Source organism: Uloborus diversus, chromosome 6 (genome assembly GCF_026930045.1).
Source record: "Uloborus diversus isolate 005 chromosome 6, Udiv.v.3.1, whole genome shotgun sequence".
NCBI classification, from domain to species: Eukaryota; Metazoa; Arthropoda; class Arachnida; order Araneae; family Uloboridae; genus Uloborus; species Uloborus diversus.
In genome coordinates, this window is record NC_072736.1 from 148,766,850 (window position 1) to 148,785,578 (window position 18,729).

The window sequence follows — 18,729 nt, forward strand, 5'->3', positions numbered from 1 at the left end:
TCTTCCCAAATTATTTTCTTGATAAGGATCACTCTCTCTGTAAATACACTAAAAAAAAAAAACTGTAGTACTACTAGAAAATATCTATAGGAAACTAGATTTCCATAAAGGTTTTTAGCAACGATACAGCTTTTTCTTCAGCAACCATGTCAATGTTACTTTAGAAGAAGCTGTATCGTTACAAGAGAAGTTTATGGTATCCCAGTTTCCTCTAGTATTTCTAGTAAGACTGCATTTTTTTTCTTTGTACAGTGTACGGCAACCGTTGAGAATACATTTTCAATCCTTTAACGGAAACAGACCTGTTTAAAGAGAGCAAGGACGCAGCAAAAAGCGGTCTGGGGGTAAAACCCCTCAGGGTTTTAACACATATTGCCAATTCTTAAAAAAATCTTGTTTACGGTTACCAACAGTAATGGACGTAACGTTACACGAATTCTGGACTGTGTAGTATCAATGTTTTAAAAACTCAAATTGTTGGAGGAACTTTGCACTATATTTTGTGTTAAGTCCCACCTGCAGTCAAAAGAATTCAAAGCGGATGCGTAACGATCAGCATCGGCGCAGAGCTGGTAAAATCATACTCAAACGAAAATCGGCCTTTATGATCGAATGGTAAAAACTCTTGCTTTGCTACCTGTCTGTGAAACTCACCTTGTAGGTTTGGACACCAATCGGGTTATTTCTTCTCTTAGTGCAATAAGAATGACATGTTTGTATATTAAAATAAATACATAATTTGTGTATATCGGTTGTGAAACAGCATGGCCTTAGATAAATATTTAATAAACGAATGATTGAAAGCAAAAGCTTACAAAAAATTTGGATGTAACCTTCCGCAGAAATTAGTAAGAAATTTACACTATAGTTAGATTACCATGGTGTAACCTTTCACAAGTGATGTGTAACTTTACACCAGTTATATCAGTTAAGTTACTCCATCACAGTGAAGGCAGCTACACCATTTTTATGGAGTAGGGTTACACAATTTGTTTTACAGCATAGTATAATATTTTAAATACATGTAGCGACTGTAACAGCCCCTCTCCCCTCCCACAGTTTAGGTTTTAGTGCCTTGGCCGACCAGATCTTTTTAAATCGACAGAAGACTTCTCATTGTACCTTCTGAGAGTTCTACAAATGAAATCTTTTTTACCCTTTGCAAGACTGGGCTTAAATGCTCGATCGTCTCGTTAAATGTTCGAACTACTTCGAATGAGAGATGTTCTGTAGTTCAATTTGTAACAGAGAATAAGCTTTATTAATGTGCGTTATTAGCATAAAATGTAATTGTTTCACGCATGTACGTATAATGCGTTTTACTCTTTGTATTTTCAGAGAAGTATACGCGTTTTTAAAAAATTTCTTTGTGAACTAATAAAAGGCTTTCAGCATTAAAAAAAAATGTGAAGGAACAATCTAATTTAATTTATCTTTCAAATTATGTGCAAAATTTTCTTGACATATTTTACGTAACCATAACTCAATTAGAACGTAAGTGTAACAAAAAGTTTTTGGCGTAAAGTGCATTATTGAATAAAATAAAAACTGCTCAACTAGCATACTACGGAGAAACGTTTTTAGCTTTTCTTCGTTTTTTTTTTTTTCCTTTCTTTTTCTGTAAAACTCTGCTGTTATTAAATTTTACAAATGTTTAAGACCTTTTCAAAGGTTTTGTTATTGTTCGATAAACCGATTGAGATATAAGTACTATTTTTGAAAGTTGAGATTAAGATCATATTTGTTGTGATGGTTTTTGTCGTTCATTTGAATATAGGGAAAAGTTACCATTCGTGGATAAAGCTTCGAGGTCGTTCTTAACTGATGTTACGCTTTGTGGAGAGAGAGGGGGATGGGGGTCATGAAATTGAGTTTGTGACAAGGAGGAATGGGTGGGGTAACAAAAAGTGTGAGATCATGCACATTGGGGTTGAAATAAAAACTTCTTCTTTTACAAAATGTTTATGTATTATCTCATGACACGTGACAAGGGGGAGGGCAGGGGATAAGGTGAATGTATCAAATAAGAGGAAGGGGGTCAAATATGTTGACAAAGTCATTAATGGGCAGCTCCCTTAGGGTCCTTGAACTGAAAAATGCCATGAGAAATTACTGCATATACCAGCTTTAAAATATACACATAACTCTAGTTCTATAGATAAGTGTCGTTTCTGTAATATGCCTATTGCATAGGATGACCTGTGCATAAGAGCGATTATTTAAATTATTATTTTTTTTTTCAGCAACAAGTGTTTAAAAGGGATTTGGGAGTGAATTATAGTTGCAATGCTAATACTATGGAACATAGTATAAAATTTAAAGTCAGAACAATATCAATTCGATCAGTGCGGCATCTATCATATTAATTGCCAATGTAAAATTGGATTCGTGGGACAAATTAGGTGATCGCTTAAGTTTCGTTAAAAGGAACAGGAAAACCATGTTAAAAAACAGGAACTGAACAAATCTTCGATTGCCAAACGTTGTTGAGACTCAGGGCATCATTTTTTTTTTTTTTTTTGGAGGCCAAGATTATTTGCAGACCTACAAATGTAGGGGAATTAGATTTTCTAGAAGCCTTTTACATTCACCAAAATTTAAATAATCTTTGCAATGAGTCTTTTGCGGTTCCGCATATCTCTCCAATATTAATCGATGGGTTCAAATTTACATATTCTGATACGTCAAATCAGGCCTCAGCACTCGCTGAGATCTGATTGGTCCCCCCCCCCTTTTGTATTTAAACTCTCCCATGACCGTGTTCCATCCCATTTGCTTGCTTTGCACTGAAGAAAGAGGCTAAAGCCTCTGAAACATGTTTGCATTTTAAAAATTTCAATTTTTTATTTCTGCTTTTAAACGTTGTTTCCGACTTTTATCAAGAACAATATCATTTTCATGCAGTGATTATTTTACGCATTCATACACAAACAAAAATACAAGGTGATTCAAAATGGATGGTGAGCTTTCATAATGCTACCGATTTTGGAATCTTAGATCTACAGCTCTCTGGTGGAGCTTGAATGAAAGAGCGAGTTGTAAAGTTTCAATCGACTACCGCTAGACGACTCTGTGAGTTGTTGTATGACTTCCACTTGCCATTTATAACTCAGTTAGCTAAACTGGCGATAAGGAAGAGGCGATTTAGCATTTTTTGTTTGGCTCCTCTAGGACACCAGACCTAACACCAATTGATTACTTCCTGTTTGGACATGTGAAGAATTGTCTATAACCCCTTACCTGCGAATTTCGACGAACTGAAAAAATCGGATTACTGTAGCAGTTGCTACTATGACCGTGTACATTAGGGAGACCCAAAAGAGAAAAAAAAACGTAAGTCGGTTTTTCAAGCCGCATACTCACTAGTATTTCTCCTTTTAGGTCAAAACAATAGTGAAAAAAGTTTCATATAATTTGAACAACGGCAACCCGTGCCGACTTACGCCTGAAAGTGCAAACCAGCCCTGTGTACGAGACCGAATTAAAAAAAAAAAAGTTTGGAAGTTTGAAATTTGATTTTGATAAAACGTTGCACTATATAGCCCCATATGTACCACAAAAATATTTATCGAAATTTAAAAAAAATATATTTAGTCGTCCATCAGGAGGCCTAAAATTAATATATATATATATACACTGGTATGCAAAAATTAAGGACGAGACGGTTTTTTCAATATAACTTTGTACAAAAGCTTTACAAATCAACACATTTAATACCGTAAGATCCCCAATACGTAAGGACATGTGTAATGTAAGCAACACTTACTAAAATAGAAATCAGAGGGAGAAAAAGAAGCTTTATTGAAAAAGTAGCATGGAGCGCAATGCGACTGAAGGCCGAAACAACCCTGTGATGGGTGTCCAGCAAGAAACACCCGGTCTTTAGTAGGGGATATGCTCTCCCCCGACTGCTAGGCAGGTTTCACAGCGTCTGCCCATGCTGAGAATGAGGGTGTCAATGAGTTGTTGAGGCATTGCTGCCCATTCGTCTTGCAGCGCCAATCGAAGCTCCCTAATCGTTACTGGTGGTAAGGTACGAGCTGCCCAGCGTCTGCCTAGAAAATACCATACATGATCGATGGGATTGAGATCCGGAGATCGTGCCGGCCAATCCATACCTTCAATATCCTCACTCTCTAAGAGCTGTTCGGCAGCTACTGTGCGATGACATGGTGCATTGTCGTCCATGAAAAGGAACTGCGGACCCATAGCGCCTCTAAAAAGATGCACATATGAAAAAGAATCTCGTTACAATAACGGGTCCCGTTGACTGAACCTGCGTCGAAGATGTGAAGGTCTGTACGAGTACCAAGCATGATGCCTCCCCAAACGAGAACACCGCGACCTCCATACCTGTCCCTTTCAATGATGTTCAAGGGATGATTTCGGCTTCCCCGCTCTCTCCAGATGATATGCGATGAGAATCGCTACTCAGACTGAATCTGCTCTCATCTGTAAAGAGTACTCGTCCCCATTCATTGTCTCTCCAATTCCGGTGTTCCCGGCACCACAGAGAACGCCTTCTCTGATGGGCAGGCGTTAGAGGTACACACCGTATAGGACGTCGTGCAAACAGACCACCACCGTGCAGTCTTCTGGCCACGGTAAAACGCGATATCGGTCGTCCAGTCACCTGTGTCGTGTGTCTAGCGATTTCTCCCGCTGTCTGCCGCCTGTTTCTTCTGGCCTGTAAGACAATATACCGGTCATCTGCGGGTGTGGTTCCTCGTGGACGACCACTACTGAACCCCCGGATAGCTGTTCCTGTAGTTTGAAATTGTCTCCAAAGTCGTGAAACGATGCTGTGAGCGATTCCGAACTCTGCTGCCACACTTGTCACACTGCGGCGTTTCTCCAACTTCCCAATGATTCGACCTCGGGTAAAAGCATCCAGATGTCGTCTAACAGATTGATTATTCGCCATTTCTCGCTGAGGCAGCAACTCGGTGTGATTTTAACTGCCATACGGCGTGCAATCTCTTTGCCAGAAATACCGATCTTACACCGACAACATGCTTTATACTAGTCAGACACTCCCCCATTACGTCTGCCTGAATATCTGCGCATGTGCTACCGTACATCACCTTACTTAATCTCCTGATTGGTCTTTCTGTCCGCTCTGTCTCTTCGTTCAGCTGATATGCTAATTTTTCGACTTCGTCCTTAATTTTTGCACACCAGTGCATATATATATATATCCCGTTGATCCCAAATATATATATATATATATATATATATATATTTTTTTTTTTTTTTTTTTTTTTTCAAAAAATTGCTTTTTTTTCATTTATCTTTTTAAAAATTCTTTAACATTTGAATAAAATATAAAGTTCGAAAATCATTAGTGAACACATTTACACATTTCCAAATGAATAATAAAAGAAAATAATATTTAAAACAAAAAATTCAACTTAAATTTGAAAAAACCCATATTTTGAGTACTCTGCGGGATATATATATATATAGATATTTAAAGAAAGATGATCTTTTTTATTAATACTATGGTTATTGTTCCTTTTTATCCGGAGTATTATTTCAGAACAAGTGACTTAGATTTAAAAAAAAAGTAAATTTGAAAAATTATAAAAATGTGTGTAAACTGCTGATAATAAATTTATATTAAAAGTATAATTTCTTTAACATACCACTGGGAATGTTCCGTTTAAAAGACTTTTAGTATGAACTTTTTGTTGAAACACAATCAGTAATCTTGTAAAATCAAGCATTTAATTAAAATATTGTATTCTGATTAAAATTAAGTTGTGATGTGGGTGTCACAAAAGGTCGTTTCTAAACTGAACGGTCTGGTATGTTATACCTGCACTAACAAGATTTACAGGGAACTTGTGTCCGAAAATGTGAACAGCAACCGCTAGAGGGCAATGCTTGCAGGTGTAGAGGGGGAGAAAGAAATGATGCCGAAAGAGGTTTCAATATGTTTTTATTACGTCCACTAACATCGCATTTGCATATCAGACGTAATCATAGTCTTTCACTCAATAAAACCATATTACTCGCCTTTTCACAACATCATACCCGCATCAGACTTAACTCGATTTTCAGTCTATTGGCTAATGAAGGCTTCACGTTTCAAGGCGTTGACTAATACACATATTTTTTCTATTTTCAATAGTTACTATCGTTTAAATTTAGTTTTTTTTTCCTACGCTTTAACACATTATCTTCAGTAAAGCAACAACTCTCTAGTGTCGTTTATGTTTTATTGTATCATTGTAAAGCTTTTATGCACTGATTTTGTCTACTTTATTACATATATTGATGTTAAATTACCAAAATTTTTGTCAAGAGCATAAAATTGTAACTGATAATAATGTAATTTTTTTATATATTTAAATAAAGTTCCCCAGAGACCCACTTGCTCAGATTTATCTGAGCATTTAAAACCGATAAACCGAGCAATTGGTAGGTGCGGGTGGTCTCTGAGGGTGTCAAATGTCAAATGTTTTTATTTAAGGATGAGGTCAAATTACAGAAAATGTTCAAAATACCTTCCATTCGCAACATTGCAAGCTTCACAATGTAGACGCATTGATTCACGGAGCCGTTCAAAACGCGCAGGTGCGTCACGGATACGTGCTCCCGCTTCCACGATCCTGACGACAAGATCCGTTAGGGTTTCCAATCCCGATCCCGAATCCCGCGGGATCCCGCATGATATTTAGCGGGATTGAGGGCAAAATCCCACTGGATTTCGAATCCCGCAAATTTTTTTGCATGCAAACGTTTTCTAACATTTGCCGCTCATAAAACGACTGTTTTCAAAAGCATCATGTGAAGTTAGAATCACCTCCCTCGTATTTCTGCAAGAAGAGCAAGAAAAATTTTCTATTATGTGATGTGCTGTGGATTTACCATTTAGGAATAGTATAAAAATAGAGTATGTTTTTCTGAGGGTAAATTGGTATTCTCATTCGAGGTTTCAGTTTTCATTCGTTCAGTAATTGAGAAAATGCGTAAAAATTATAAACATCCTTGAAACCCATCTCTAAAATTTAAAATTCAGAAGATTACGGTTCAGAAAAAAATATAGAAAATATCCCAATAGAGAAAGGAGCGACAACACGCGTTTTCATCAAGTGCATCAAAGAGCGATGCTTTGTTAAGATGCATTGGATTTTTTAGAGCACACTTTGCGTACCAAACGATAATTGCTAGTTGGAATCTGACTTTGTAGTGCTCTACAATCCTTCCCAAAAAAGCACAATATTTTCAGTTTGACATTAAAATTTAATTTTTAGAAGAATAAAGTCAATCCCGCGGGATCCCGGGATCCCGCGGGATTGGCTCCTTCCAGTCCCGAAATCCCGCGGGATTGGAAACCCTTATCAGTGTCCGATGTCACGGGAATTGGATGTGTTACTTGTCACAAACTGAAAATTTTTATTCGACTATTGGTAGTTACAAACAGTGCCTGCTGGATGTCATTCAAGGGAAAAAAAAAATGCTCTGCGTAAAATACACCGCCAGCTCAGTCATTCCATCCGAGGACTGCAATTTCGTGCTTATAAGCACTCATCAGCCCGGAGTAGGAAGTGACTGAACTGGCCGTGTTTGTTCGGCACTCTTGGCTTCCTTAAGTTGTTTTCCACCTTCTGCTCAGTCACTTCCTATTGCAAGCTGATGAGTGCTAATAAGTACGAAACTGCAGTCCTCGGATGGAATGACTGAGCTGGCGGTGTACTTTATGTATTTCTGCCTTAGCCCTGGCTGTAGCGCGGTAACTTACTGAAAATTGCTCTGCGTGTCTGTTTTGTGTATTATCGTAAAAAGTTGGTGAGATAAATGTTTCAACGTTAATACTTTACGTAAGTTTAAGTTAAAAAAAGTGTTATGTTACTTTCCTTACAGTATGTTAAATGTTAGTTACTGTAAAGTACTGTTAAAAAAAGATTACTGTTGCAGCAACGTAAAGTAAAACATTAAAGTTATTGTTACCTAAGTCACTGTAAAGTGTTAAGTTACTTTACTTACTTGTACTAGTTTTAAGTTACTAACGTTACATAACTTTCAATTTTGAACATCTTTTACTCCTTTTTTCTTCTGGATCATCTGCGATCGTTTGGTCTTTTTGCTTTTGTATTGTTTTGTTTGTTCTTCATAAAGAAATAATTAAAATAAAACAAAATAAAATAGAAATCTAGAAATACATTTTTTTTGTTTACTTATTCATTTTTTTTTATTATTTTGAATCCGAAAAATCGAATAGATTCGAATTAACGAGCCACAGAAAGTTAAAAACACATTAATATTTAATATTGTTTGAAAAGTAAGAATTTATTTTGCTGCATAAAACTTACTAGCAGTAACAAAAATCAATGAAAATTGCATTAAAGCACCTCAAGCAATTCTGGTTAAAATTTTGATATAGGAATTATTATATACATGTATATATGAACAATGTATGATCTGTTTTATTTCTTTTGTAAATAATTAAATAAATAATAAAATATTTAAACAATACCTACTTTACATTTGTAGATAGGTAGAGAGGGTAAACATTGCATTAAAACAAAACTTTTCTTACACTTCTCCAAAATCACGCGCAAGGAATTTTATCTTCAGCAATTGAAAATATATTTTAACGGAAAGCAAATTAAAATTTTATTGGCAAACATATTCTTCCCTTTCTAAAATGTGCGTATGAATGTTTAATTTGGTCATTAGTTTTGTGCTTTTTTTCTTTTTGATTGACACTGCATTTAAAATATTTTGATAGCTATCACCTCAAGCAAAGCAAATAATCGATAGTCTCTAAAAGTTTTTTTCAGATAAATACTTACTTCATTGAAATTTTTTTAAACCTAACACACTTTTTAAGTTCATGACCCGACAAGAGTATTTTCTCTTAGACACATAAATGAAAATAAGCGGAACTAATATTTTATAAGTTTAAATTTTTAACTCTCAAAAGCTAGTAATGTTAGAATTCTTTCTGATAAGACATAAATAATTTGATACTAAATAACAACTTTTGTTAACGGAATGTTTAAATTATTCATCCGAATTTAAAATTAAACAAAGTACCTTCTTTCTCTACGTAGAAAATCTTTCCCTTTACTGCGTTGAGACATTCTAACTTTCCAGTTTATCGCGCGAAGCTTCCCTCTTTTCCTATTCTTCTCTAAATAGCAATCTATTTTAAAGCATTCTAAAGGTTTTACTGAAGCCTAAGGGGGATAACAATGGATGTAACCCTTTTAATCACCAGCCGAAGTTCCTTAAATGTCCAGCAGATGGAGCGCTTCACTTGTATATCATCGAATAGCGCGCCGCTGAAAACTCAGAATCTGGAAGAAACTATCCATTACTTCGCCAATGGGAAAAGATCCGTTGTTGAGTTTAGATGTCTGCAACAAGCTGCGGCGATATGTAAAACAGTTTTCGCTGCGTCGCTAGTGGTAAGCGAATATTTTTCGACTTTTGTTAAAACTTTTTAAACTTTATTGATACTCGGAGTGTAATTCAATTTACAGTAAGCAATTACCTGCAATAAATTTCGATGTAAAGTAATGTTAAGAAATGTAAAATCTTTGAAACTTATTTTCTTTTTTTGAACTAAAAATTGAATTTGGACTAAAAAAGTCAAAAATGCTAAAAGTAAAGGTGGAACATGAAACATAATATAGATTAATGAGGCATAACAAATAATAATAATGAAAAAAATATTATTTCAATTCATGATACCTTAAATTATTCTTTGGTTTTATTGTTATGCTTATATTTTCAGAATTACCTTACGTTAAACATTCCTGGATCTAGTGTACTACAGAGAAAACATAATATATATATATATATATATATATATATATATATATATATATATATATATATATATATAAAAGAGATACTTTCTTAGCAAGTTAGAGTAATAGTTTGTGCATACGTGTTTCTATAGTTATAAGAATAGTGTTCCTTTCGGCATAAAGTTCAAACTTTTATATTTATGAATTGATTACATGATTTCAGAAAGAATTTCTGAAATTTATGCCATACATTTTTCGAGTTATACTAAACTAATCATTCTTGAATCTACAATTATAAATGGATAAACATATTTTAATAAAAAACCCGTACAAACATCTAAGGTTAAAAATATGCAAGCATTTTTTGACACAAAACTAATAGTGTTCTTTCAGATGCACAATTAAATTTTTTTATTTTTCTGACTCGTATTTATAAAATTTCAGAAAATGTTTCTTACATTGAAGCCTTGCAATTTTAGAATTATGTAACACTACACATTCCTGGAGCAATATTAGTAAATTAAAATATTTTCAGAAACATACGTGAACTATCGTTTACATTTGAGGTGCAGTGTTTTAAATTCGTACATTAAAAATTAAAGTTATGCGTTTTTATATGAGATGATAGCTTGCTCTCTTCGCGTGGTTTTAGGTTTATTGAGAAATAAAACAACTATGTTAATTCCAGTACGTTTTGTTTCTAAACGATATATATATATATATATATATATATATATATATATATATATATATATATATATATATATATATATATATATATATATATATATATATATGCGAACAGTTTCTTTTTTTTTCTACTGCATTATATTATTGTTCTGGAGTTTTAAATTTTATTTTAACTATACAGTATTCCTAGAGTTTTAGCAGATATAAGTTAAGAATAAAAAGTAATAATAATAATAATAAAAAACAATAATAGCAATGCATCACTAAGTACACTTTTTTAAAGAGCGTGAAAATAATTGGAAAAGAAAAACTAGTTTTAATATTTTTAGCATTAGTGCGTAAAAATCTTATCTTTTTAATATTTCTTGGTTTTTTCTAGAAAAATACACAAGTTTTCGTCGTTATGAAACTGCTTTTAAAGAACACTTATAAAGGTTTATCGCCGACATGAGATTAATTGTGAATTTGTTGCATATGCAATTTCAAATTCTCTTGAAGAAATTATTATCGTGATGAGATTGACCATGATTGTCCATCTTTGATATGGATTCACCAGCAAAAATTGTGTGTGCTAATTTACTTAGTTGAAATGGACCTTAGTTTAATATTGCAGAAATAACTATAAATAAAAAAAAAAATGTTGTATAACAAAGTAACTGTAAGTTGCAGACACGTGTTTTTAGGTGTGATGGGATTATCCGTTACACACATCGGTTCACACTTTTCTGCATCCTTCGCTCACACTATTCTACGCGGCAAAGAGATCTTTGAAACCCCCAAAAACGTGTATGCAATTTGCTTCAAATGTGTGAATTTATAACATTATTTTACTTTCGGTTAATACATTTTCAATCAAAAAGATATTCGCATGGTGAGCTTGCTGTCTTTTGTGTCTTCCTTACATTAGGAACACAGTACTGCCTTACATTAGGAAGACAGTACTTACTGCCTTACATTAGGAAGGTAGTACTGCCTTGATCAGGTAAACGGCAGTATCTGCAGAAATGAGTATTCGAAATATTTAAAGAAACGCGTTTTGGATTCTATACTAACAATAGGGAAACGTTGGATTTAGACGTTTTTTTCGCGTTTTTAAATTTACAATGGAAAACAAATCAGCAAGCTTATAGAACAAAGCTAACGTACAATAGGTGATGAAAATTCAATGAAATGAAAAATTTGCAATTACTGCCCTTTACCTACCCACAGTAGAATATCTCGGAAGATTTGTTCTGCAATATCTGCAACTCGTTAGTTTATGCATTCTTTTCAGTTATTCGTAGAGACTTTATTTAAGAGGTTTTTTTTTTTTTTTTTTAATTTAATGCTCAATCTTTTTGCACGGAAATGACATTTTCACCCATATCTTGCACTTTATTCTCAAATTTCAAACTTTGGATTTTACTTGTGATTTATTCGAATATACGGAACCAATTTGTATAGTAATAGGAAGTACTAACCTTAAAAAAAAACCGTACTTGAAAAACACTGATTTGTACATAACGCGAACGTGACCGTACGTTTATGATACGTTAAGAGACCGTATGATACATAATGGTTACTTATATTCCAACATATCATCACAAATAAAAGCAAAAGTCGAAAATTCAGGGAATAAAATGCAAAAATATGCGTAAAATATAATTTCTGTGCAAATAGATTGAGCATTAAGCTATTATTCCAGCAGATGACTATACGATATTCGTTTTTGACAGAAATTCTTTTGCCAAGCCGTTTTACGGCAAGCGGTAAACTCTTGAACCGGGAGAGAAAACTGAAGATCAGCTATCAAAAAAAAAAAAAAAAAAGAAAAAAGAAAAAAAAGAAACTCATATTCAACTATAAAAAATGGCTATACGTTGTGTCAAGTGTAGACTATATCTCAGCAAAAACAACCCTGTTGTAAAAAATTTCCCCGCCAAAAAAACTTTTAACTCTTCCCCACAAAAAAGAAAGCCTTCATCCTAAACCAAAAAAAAAAAAAAAAAAAAAAAACTCAGCCTTAAAAAGTCATGATATCTAGTTTGCCCGCCAAGTATCTGCCAAACTATCATCCTCCCTGTTCTCCTCTTTCATCACACCTACTTCAGTTAGATCCTCCTTCCACCTTCAACTCCTCAGAAATATGGATAGATCCTTTAACCGTTTACCCGCCAATGTTCCAAAAATGGAACATCATATTTAACTGAAAAATTTCCCAAGAAATAACGTTAAAATAAACAATTTTTTTTTTATCACAGTTTAGTCTTATTTCAAAGTATTTTTTGATTTCCTGCTTGATTGTTTATATATTTTCAATTATTTATTGCAATTTTTCAAAGATGAGTTTTTTTTAGCTTTTTGCAACTTTTTCTTATAAAATTTACCAAAAATTGGCTTTTTCAGAAAATGTGATGGTATTTATTATAGTTGTGAAAAATACTTCAATGTATGATTTTAAAATGCTTGTAGAAATGTACAATGATATTTCCAAAAGGTGTACCCCTTCAAATTAGCATGTTCCAATTTTGGAACATTGGCGCTTTTAGGGAGTCAAATTTCCAAGAAGTAAATCGTTCGACTTGAAAGGGGAAATTTCATTTTTCGTAATATATGTTTCTTTTTTCTTCTCATTTGGAATGTACTCTGATGTAGATGTTGGCAAAACCAAGTAAGTTTATATTTTGAAAGGATATGACGTTTCGTTAGCAAAGAGAATAATAACAGTCTACTGTTTGACAGACTATATGGCTCCGAATCCACACCTGCTCGGACAGCTGCATTGTCACGTGATAATAAAAATAATATTAGTGAGCGTTTTATTCTTCATATTTTAAATGCAGTTCAATAATTCGCTAGCTTTGTTTGTTGCAAAACAAAATTCTGTTTGACGTATACCAAATGTTCATAAATGTTAAAAAATATCTACAAGATTTCTTACTATAGAACAAGCTGTGGCTTATTTAGAGACATTGTCAGATTCGGATTTGTTAGATGTAGATATATGCCAATCACCCCCTGATGAACCAGGTATTTTTTTCCGCCAACTCTCGTGAAAATTTAACAAAAAAAATCAGAGGAAGAACAAAGTCTGAAATCATTAGATAATAATAGTAAAAAGCGAATGAAAACGGAAAAAAAAGAAAAAGTTGGAATTATGAGGAAATAAAAGTAGAAAAAGAATGAAAATGGATTTAACTTGGGAGAAGAAAGCTAATTTTCAGAAACTGATTTCGTCAGAAAGTATTGAACCGCTTCGACATGCATTTCCGAATATAGTGGATTTATCTCCAATTGATTTATTTTTTAAAATTTTACCTTTGCAGTATGTTGAACACTTAGCAAATATGACAAACTTGTATGCATTGCAAAAAGGAGAATCAATAGATGTTGACAGAGATGAAATTCTACAATTTTTTGGTTTGCTGCTATTGAGTGGGTACCATTTCGTTTCTTCTGGAGATATGTATTGGAGCAGTGCAGAAGATACATCTGTGCCAATTGTATCAACAGTTATGCCTCGAAATCGTTTTCGAAAAATAAAAAACAACTTTCATTTGATGGACAACCATGAATTAAAACAAAATGACAAACTTGGAAAAGTATACCCTATTTACAAAGAATTGTGTAAAAACCTTCAACAATTTGTTGTGTTTCATGAAAAATTGAGCATAGATGAATCTATGGTTTCCTACTACGGTCGGCATTCATGTAAAATGTTTATTAAAGGAAAACCAATAAGATTCGGCTAAAAAAATTTGGATGCTGTGCTCTTCAAGTGGATACCCATATTGCATGGAGATTTATTCAGGCAAAAAAGAAGGATCCGCTGATGTGCAATTAGGATCCAGAGTTGTAAATGATCTATTATCAGTTTTGACTGACACGTCTAAGCATGAAGTATACTTTGATAACTTTTTTACATCATATGATTTAATTTCTCAGCTATCAAAAAAAGGTGTACGAGCAACAGGAACTATTCGTGAAAACCGAACTGGCCATTGTCCACTGCAATGAAAAAAAGCCCTTTCTAAAGAATATTGAGGAAATTTTGACTATCGATCTGATGGATCAGTGTACATGTGCAGCTGGAATAATAATGCAGTGGTTACAGTAGCTTCTAATTGTTATACACATGAGCCACTTGCATCAGTAAAACGTTACTCAAATGCGCAGAAATGCAAGATAGATGTGCCACAACCTCATCTTATCAAGAGATACAATGAAGGAATGGTGGGTGTGGACATCTTGGATAAACTTTTAGGGAGCTACAGATCTCATTTGAGGAGTAAAAAATGGTGGTGGAATCTTTTTAGTAATGCTCTGAATATTTCAGTGGTAGCTAGCTGGTTACTTCATTGTGAGTTACACGAAGTCAAGATGCAGCATTTAGAGTTCCGAAGAGAAATAACAACTCACCTCCTAAGAAGAAAAGTACGAGTGGAAAGTCTTCCAGGGCCTCGTTGTCATTTACATAAACAATCAAGAATGTCTGACAGACATTATATTGTATCTGCATCCCAAGGACGTTGTGCGGTGTGGAAAAAAAAATACGACTAAGAAATGTTTCCATTGCGACAAACGACTTCACCAGCAAAATGCTTCCTTTCATATCATGGGCAAGGGCATTAGATATTTCTGTCTTGGATTTTCTGAATTCTGGTATGTACATAAATGCAATTTAAAATATTATTTTTTCCATAATGAACTATGCTAAGATAAAAAGCGCATTAAAAACCTCTTAGTTTAAAAAAATTCTCTGAAAAAAAAGAACTTCATGCAAAGCGCCAATGTTCCAAAAATGGAACACACTGAAAAACATAGTAAAAAATTTTTTTCTGGAAATTTTATTTTATTTCTGTATTTACTAGACATAAATAGACATAATTTCAAAAAATTACTCAAATTTGATCTTCCGTCAATAGTTCGGCGGTTAAACGGTTAAATTGTTTATCTAGTTTGGCGGGAAGCTTTTTACTCACCAAGCAACCACCTCAACTAGAAAAGCTTCCCGCCAAACAAGATAAACAATTTAAAGGATCTATCCATATTTCTGAGGAGTTGAAGGTGGGAGGAGGATCTAACTGAAGTAGGTGTGATGAAAGAGGAGAACAGGGAGGATGATAGTTTGGCAGTTACTTGGCGGGCAAACTAGATATCATGACTTTTTAAGGAAGGCTGAGGGTTTTTTTTTTTCGGTTTAGGATGAAGGCTTTCTTTTTTGTGGGGAAGAGTTAAAAGTTTTCTTGGCGGGGAAATTTTTTACAACAGGGCTGTTTTTGCTGAGATATCACATATTTTTGCATTGATATTATTACTTTGTCTGTATTTTAGAATTGAGAATTTCAAGTCATAAATATTCAATTGAAACAACTTTTTTTGTGTTTTTAAGGAACAATAATAGCAGGCTTAATTTTACGTCATGTTATTTTCTGACCAGTAAGATTCTGTGTTCGTTTGGTGAGAATTGGGCCGTTTAAATTTTATTGCAATTCTTGTATCCTCTCTGCTGCAAAGAAAACTGCTTGGATAATAAAATACTATATATTTAATTATATTGTTTTCAAGTATTTTATAAGTTCGCCATAAATTCTATTACAGTTTTTTTATTTGATGGATTATTCAACATTTTCATGAAGTTTTTTTTTAAATGTTTTACAACTTGCGGTTTATATCAATCTAGCTTTTATTTAATGACTTCTTTTCTTAAATCGCGGATTATTTTACGTTTTATGGGATAATTTTAATTGTTGGGTAATTTATCTTTCTTTTGATGGAACTCTTTGTCTTGTTTAATACCTAGTTTTGTTTAAAAGTTCACTAAAAAGACAAAATAAAGTATGTTACGACCAAGCAAAAAAAAAAAAAAAGTCTTTAAATATTTTAAATTTGAATGAGTCAGAAGATGTATGCAACTGTACTCTACGTCAAATCGCGGATATCACTAATTTGCCACAGCGACTGCGTATGCGCGTGGACTTAGCTCATTTCAAAAATCTTGCTTAAATTAATTGCAAAAATTTTGTCTGTTAACAAATTACTGCAAAATACGGATATCCACACACATATATCATATATTTCAATTCATAATGTGTTATGTTTGTGAAAAATGCATTAATTTAGAAAATAAGCAAACCAATAAATAAGTGCTATTCTTCGCTCTCAATTATAAAGTTAGATGTATCATATACATATGCGTAGAGTTAGATATAATATGTAAAGCAAAATATTTTCATGGTTTAACCCCACTTTCGCCGACATTTAAAATTTCTTCCACCTTAAATATATCAAAACTGAAAAACAGGAAGAAAAGAAATTTCCAATCGGCAAAATTGGGGTTGGGGGGGGGGGGACTGTGTTTTAATCTTATTCTTTAATGTTTCTCTACTTAAATATAAACAAACTACATAGAATCTTAAAACAGAAAGCCCAATGAGCCAAGTCTGCGCGCATGCGCAGTGGCTGTGACAAATTTGTGATATCCGCGATTTAACGTTTAGGATGGACTGTTGGATCTGTTTTATTAGTCTTGATTAAATTTCATTTCCAAAGACAACTTTTGAATAATCGTTAGATCTTAGATCTGTTCTAGCCTTGCAGTTGCAGTCAGAGATTAACAAACCCTATAAGCTGAAAGTACATATGAATTTAGGGGAAATTATTGATTTTCAAACTTTAATTACTCCGGCCCATGATGTCCCTGGGGTTCGAATTTTTGTATATGTCCTCAATGCCCCCAAAAAATATGTATACAAAAAAATCATTGCCATAGCCCCCCGAGGGGCTGCTGCAGAACCCCGGGAAAGTACGATTTGTGGGGTAAAAACGAGGGGGGTCAAATGACACAAAAGGCACATCAGTAGGACACAAGGAATGTGTGTGCGAAATTTCAGCTTTATTCCTTTTTTCGTCTGGGCTGTAGCCCTGTCAAAGAAAGCGAAAACTTTTTTGAACAGCGATTTTATATCTTTAATACCTCCTCCCCCTGATGGTCCAGGGGATTGTATCTTGGTTTACGGCGTCAGGGGCCACTAGAGATTGAGTGTACCAAAAATCAACTCCGGGGGTCTTCATGGGGCTGAGATACAGAGGGGTGAAAAACCCAAAAAACTCCTACTTATTCTGTCGTGTAAACTTGTTCTTTGTCGCTTTTATTTTCTTTCGTCTTTGGCGGTGAATTTGCTTCTGCTGGCTGCTGACGTTTGGTTTCCTTGGCGGGGCGGGAAGCTCCCGCGTCCCGTGATTTTGGAGAGCTTGATCTGATTTGCGCACAATATTTTTGCATCTCTGTGAATATAACGATTATCAATAGAAATTCGTGACTGATGATTGTTTTATTTCGTAGGCGGAGATAATATTGATTCAGATGTACCTACCGTTATAAAACATTCGATATTTAAAGAAATAAAATAAAATCTAGCTTCCATATTACATTTGCTTAAAACAACGCGAAGAATAAGTTAAACCTTTCTTTAGTTTCTACTTTTTAAGAATTCAATTGCAAGAATTAAACACTAACATACTATTTCTTCAGTAAAAAAAAAAAAAAAAACTATCTGCTCATTAAATGAGTAACGAGAGTTCCTTTTCGTGTCGTTTTAATATTAGCGTATTTCTTGCTTAATGGGTAATATTATCAAAATCATTGCTAAAACATAAATTTTCTGATTTTTAAATTAATAAATACCAAAAAACCCATTTTTAAGTAACATTTTTTCCACATTTAAAATAACTAATCTCAGGTTTTTAATAGCTAATATAGCAAATTATTCATTTACATTTAGGTGAGGTCATCAAATTTGTATTTAGGTGAAAATTCAATAATAATCCTCATATATGTAACACCCAATGATCGAGTAACACGCGTGTTTCAACAATGAACTTGCTCAATGGCATGATAATTTGATAATATTTTTCGGTAACGTTTGACATGCAGGGAAATGCTTTATTTTGACAAGGCTAAGCTGGATCCGGTAACTTAACTGGTAAGGCTGTGTTATTTCAGAGGAATGAAGGAACGAAAATGCGGTCAACTATGAACGCCATCAAATATCAAAATATCACCAAACAGGCAATGTCTTCGTTAAAATGTAATCAAGAGAAGCAATTTTCACCCGTCATACCTTGACGGGCGACTTTCCAGTTATAAAAGAAATGCACTTTTTATTCAGTCGAAATAATTTAAATGCAAATGTATTAACTAAATCAATACCAGGGAATGTAGCGCAATTTTACTTCGTGAAGTTTTTAATACTTATACACAGAGAGCTACTTTTCCAAAAATTTAGTTGTAAAA

General features: G+C 33.8%; 1 long non-coding RNA gene across 1 annotated transcript in view; it reads left to right on the plus strand.

Annotated features, from left to right (window-relative positions):
* Positions 1-9,315: 9,315 nt before the first annotated feature.
* LOC129224047 (uncharacterized) overlaps positions 9,316-18,729 on the plus strand; it is a 125,365-nt gene continuing 115,951 nt past the window's right edge. The window contains exon 1 of the long non-coding RNA XR_008580672.1: positions 9,316-9,419. This is a non-coding gene — a long non-coding RNA (uncharacterized LOC129224047). The remainder of the gene's footprint in view (positions 9,420-18,729) is intronic.